General features: G+C 41.6%; 1 non-coding gene across 1 annotated transcript; it reads right to left on the reverse strand.

The window, feature by feature from the left end:
• Positions 1-373: 373 nt before the first annotated feature.
• LOC118489545 lies at positions 374-480 on the reverse strand. Its single transcript, XR_004887566.1, has one exon. It is a non-coding gene; the product is annotated as a small nucleolar RNA R71 (small nucleolar RNA).
• Positions 481-5,419: the final 4,939 nt, after the last annotated feature.

A 5,419-nucleotide genomic window follows, 5' to 3' on the forward strand; every position in this document is an offset into this window, starting at 1 on the left:
GGACCAACGTACCCTTATGGATTATCTACGGCCCACTGTAGGTAATCTAGGCGCCACTATCAATGCTCCGAATGTCGAAGCCAATAACTTCGAACTCCGACCGCATTTGATACAAATGCTCCAAAACTCCGCAACCTTCCACGGGCTTGCGGACGAGGATCCCCATCTACATATAACTAATTTCTTGGAAATATGTGATACCTTTCGGATCAATGGAGCATCAAACGACGCCATCCGCCTCCGTATGTTTCCATTCTCACTAAAAGACCGAGCGAAAGCTTGGCTCAACGCCCTCCCAGCTGGATCGGTAAACACCTGGGATGAACTAGCCCAAAAATTTCTATATAAGTATTTCCCTCCTGCTAAAACTGCTAAATTAATGGCTGAAATTAATACATACTCACAAGAGGACGGGGAATCCTTATATGAAACTTGGGAAAGGTTCAAGGAGCTATTACGCAAGTGTCCCCATCACGGCCTCGCAATATGGCAACAAGTATCCACTTTCTACAATGGATTGTTGCCACACACTAGGCAGACACTTGATTCTAGCTCCGGGGGACTTTTAGGTAACCGACGCCCACATGAAATATATAATCAGATTGAGGAAATTGCTCAAACCAATTTTCAATGGCACACCCCCCGGGGAAATAAGTCTATCGCCCCGGGCGCCCATAAGGTCGACGAAAGCACTTCTTTACAAGCCCAAATCGAGGCCCTTTCTTCAAAAATAAAAAAAATTAGAAATGACAAAAACAGTCTCGGTTATGGCTTGTGAAGGGTGTGGTGGGTCACATGAAGATTGGAGTTGCATGAAAGAAACGGACGATCAACAAGAAATGGTAAACTACATTGATAATAGACCTAGGCCGTCGGGTCCTCCAACGGGAACTTACAACCAAGGATGGCGAAACCACCCAAACCTTGGTTGGAGGGAACCCGACAATAGTAGTAACCAACAAACCCAACGAACAAACTTTCAGCAATCAAGAAATGAGTCACAAAATTTCACTCAACAACAAGGTGGACGAGAAAGGCTCGAAGATACTATATCTCGCCTCGTCTCTGACACTGATAAGAAAAACTCGGAAAGATTTCTACAATTAGAATCTAATTTTAGGAATCAACAAGCTAGCATTCAAAACATAGAAAAACGAATAAATCAAATAGCTCAAAACTTTTCCGAGAGACCGCAAGGCGCATTACCTAGCAATACCGAAACAAACCCAAAGGCGCAAGTTCACCTCATCACACTACGAAACCACACCGTAGGGCCTGCACAAGTACCGCCACTTACGGAAGAAACAATGCCAACACCTCTGCAGGAAAAGAACTCTCCTCCATCACCAGAGCCTACCAAGGCTCCTCGAGTTCCGTACCCCGGTAGGATAATTCGTCAAAAGACCAATGAGCAATTCGCAAAATTCGAAAGTCTGTTAAAACAATTGCATGTCAATATTCCTTTTATTGAAGTCCTAACCCAAATGCCCAAATACTCTGAATTTATGAGGGACTTCCTTACACATAACAAGAAAATTGAAAATTTGCAATTAGTTAATTTAGGCGAAGAATGCTCTGCCCTCGTACTCAATAAACTACCCCAAAAGAAAATCGATCCCGGAAGTTTCACGATTCCATGCTCAATAGGGGAATCACCCGTTCTCAATGCCTTGGCCGACCTAGGGGCTAGCATTAACCTCATGCCCTCATCAATGTTCAAAAGGCTTGGCTTGGGAACCACGAGCCCTACAAAAATAAGCATACAACTCGCTGATCGATCCGTCAAATTCCCACAAGGTGTCATCGAGAATGTCTTGGTAAGGGTAAGCAGATTCGTTTATCCAGTTGACTTTGTCATACTCGATATGGAGGAAGACACCGAGGTCCCCCTTATACTAGGGAGACCCTTCCTTGCCACAGCACAAGCGGTGGTAGACATGAATGACGGGACACTCACTTTGAGGTATGGGGATGATGAAGTGAAGTTCGGAGTTAGGAAAAGAATAGAGGACGACGACCCAGTAAAATACATGAAGGTTATTGAGTCAAGCTTGGATGCTGCTCTCCGATGGTGTAACTTGGGAAGCAAGGCATCCCACTCAGAAGATATATAACCTCAAATCGGGTCTAGCCAAGGACCCTTATAAACGTGGCGCACCACGGAGGCATTCCGCGGAACTATCCTTAGTTTAGTTTAATCTCTTAGTTTTTGCAGAATAAAACGCACTCATGGTGGTAATGGATGAAAAAGGGAACGAGAAAAATGGAACCATGCACGAAGAACAGAACAACCCGACAAAAATCTCCATCATAGAAGGCTCAACACGGGCCGTGCCCAACCAACACGGCCCCGTGCTGAGCCACCTGCAGAAAATCACCCAGTTCAGGTAACTGGACACGGGCCGTGTTCAGCGGACACGCCCCCGTGTCCAGGCTTCTGTTTCAATTCTCTAATTTTTGTTACTGGCACTTGACCACGGGGCCGTGCCCGGTCAACCCGGGGCCGTGTCCAGGATGCCAGTAACATAAATCTTTGCTTTTTAACCCACTTTTACACATTCTAATCGACCAAAAACATTATTTTTGGACACATTGAGGACAATGTGTAATTTAAGTGTGGGGGGGGATGCTAAAACCTTGAAATTTTGCAAATCCTAAACACAAGCCTTACACAAAACTCTATTGGAACCGCTAAACACCCCAAATTTTTTCAAAAACTTTTTCATTTTTATTTATTTACTTGTCTTAGTTTAAGTTGGGAATAACAAGTTCTAAAAAGGTTATATTTTTACTAATTTACAACCGATAGCGTCGTGATAACAAAGAACCAACATAAGAAAATTATGAAACGGCATAACAAGTCTAGTTAAAAATTTGATTTTATATACTTGATCACATTAAAAACCCATTTCCACAAAAGTGAGTTTTGAGCCTTTATTGAGCATAAAAATATACATATTTAGACTAAATGCTCATTTTTCGTTTCTTGTGTGAATAGCCGCTCGGTTCTTACAAATCTAGAACTTGCCACGACGATACATTCCCGGTCCTTACCAACTTAAACCCAAGTAATTAAATGATGGAGGCATTAGGACTAACCATTTTTTTTTCAAAACCATTATTTTTCAATTTTTTTTATCACCTACCCAAAAATCCCCCTAGATAGCCCCTTTGAGCCTAAACCTTTCATTTCATTACCCCAAAAACCCTTTTACCCACCAAAAACCTTTTTATTTTTCACCCTTTATTTTAGTAACAAGCTCGGTTTTTCGTAAACTTGCCCTTTCATGTGACGTAAAAAAAAAATGATGATGATGAAGTCAAAAACAAACAAAAGCTATATAAAAGCTTGTTTGGAGAAATACTTCAAAATAAAAAGTCAATAAAAACAAGGTATTTTACGAAAACCGACGCTTTTTACGATTTTCGCCCTTTTTACTAACCACTAACCCAACCACCCACCTTTAACCCAAGCCTAACCCTTCACCCCAAAAGTCCTCTTGATATTTACAAAGGTAAAAAGTTAAAAAGGAGGAGGATTGATTGCTTGGCAAGCCTATGGAAGGCGTAAGTTCCATGCCGCTCTCGAGTGATTCACTAAAATATACACCTTCGGCCGAGTGTTGAGTGATCCCCCGTGAGGTATGTGAACTTGTATATAAATGGAATTTTAATAAGGCATGCTATGCCCAAATAAGTAATTTATCTTATGAAAAGTTCAAAATAAATCATGACGAATAGGATTGTAAATAAATAAAAATAAAACTTCCAAAGACCTTGGATTCCCGACACTCTAGGACAAGCTAAAAACCTTCTCTTCTACCTATTCCATTTGGGAGTGTAAGCCACATTTAAAGAGTTTTGCTTGAGGACAAGCAAAAGTTCAAGTGTGGGGGTATTTGATGTGTGTAAAATGCAACATATAAATCACATCAATTAAGGCACAAAACTAACCCTTTTTGAGTACTAATGTTGGAAAAATAGTGTTTTTGTCTTCCTTTTGTATTTTCAGGATTAAATGAGCTCAAAATCACAAAAGAAGCAAAAAGACAACTAATTCTAGCATAAATACAAGAAAAGGAACAAAAGTAGACTGCCCGAACCCTCAACGGCACCTCCCAAGGCAAAGGAGAAGAAACAGAGTCTGAACACGCCCCGTGTCCAGCGAACACGGGGGCGTGCCCAGGAAGCAGCAGAAAAGACAAACCAGTAGAAGCTTCCATTGCCCACCACGGGGCCGTGTCCAGCGGACACGGGGGCGTGGTGAAAGTACAGCAGGCGCATTAATTGTAATTGCGAATTACAATTAATGAAGAGAGAGAATGTCAGACGGGCACGGGGCCGTGTCCAGCGGACACGGGGCCGTGTCCAGCGTTCTGTTCAGCCTATAAATAGAGGAGCTTGGTTTCATTCTCTTTCATCCCTTGGCACACCACCTCTCTCACACTTCATCCACCACCCACCACCACCATAACACCATCATCCACCACCATCATCCATTGTCCATCGTAGAGTGTGTGAGTCGTCTCGGGATCCAAGATTGATAGTAAGAGTTCTTGACAATCAAGGTCATGTTTGCCTAAGTCTCTTACATCACTTGGTGAAGACAAGTGTTTAGTATAATACTTTTTATTTTTAATCTTTTGCACTTTTTATTTGGTTTTGTATTAATGACTTTAATAACTAGTTACTTATGTTGAAGGTGATCTTTCCTTATCGTTTGTCCGTGGTGTCTTGGCATTATTTTACTGTCTATATAAAATAAAAGATTTTCACCATTCATATCTCCACGGTCTATATGGAGGTATGTTGGCTACCTGGTCGGGGGTTAAGGGAACGGTTTGGTAAGGGTCTTGCCCTTGTTCAGCGTTTAGAGGTCCTGCTTGGGACCTGGGTCAAATTTAGTAGGATCTCCTTCAATGCCCATAGGTATTGGATGGCGGGGATCCAAACTCTTTGACCCCCTCATAAGTTAACTACTATTAATACTATAACCCGGCTATTTAGGACTATATCCCTGCTGACTCAGACTACTTAGCCGAGGGTAACGTCACCGCCGAAAGCGGGGCCTACCACAATTTGCATTAATAACTTAATTCATTATCTTCCAATAATCCGACCCTTTAGGATTGTATCCTTGCTGACTCAAACTACTGGGTTGAGGGTAACGTCGCCTTCAAAAGAGAGGCCTACTACAATAACTAAGATAATCTCTTAAACAAGTGCAAAAGTGCGAAAATAATCAAAGGTTATACTAATACACGTGTCGGATCCAAGTGATTCATCTTGTCTATCTGTTTTTATTTTATTTTATTTTTCAGCATTTAGTTAGTTTTTATTTTTCTTAGTTTAAAACATTTTTCTAACTTTTTGATTTGGTTAGACGTTGAGGATAAACCGGTACTAAAAGCTCTTGTGT

This window comes from Helianthus annuus, chromosome 17 (genome assembly GCF_002127325.2).
Source record: "Helianthus annuus cultivar XRQ/B chromosome 17, HanXRQr2.0-SUNRISE, whole genome shotgun sequence".
NCBI lineage: Eukaryota > Viridiplantae > Streptophyta > Magnoliopsida > Asterales > Asteraceae > Helianthus > Helianthus annuus.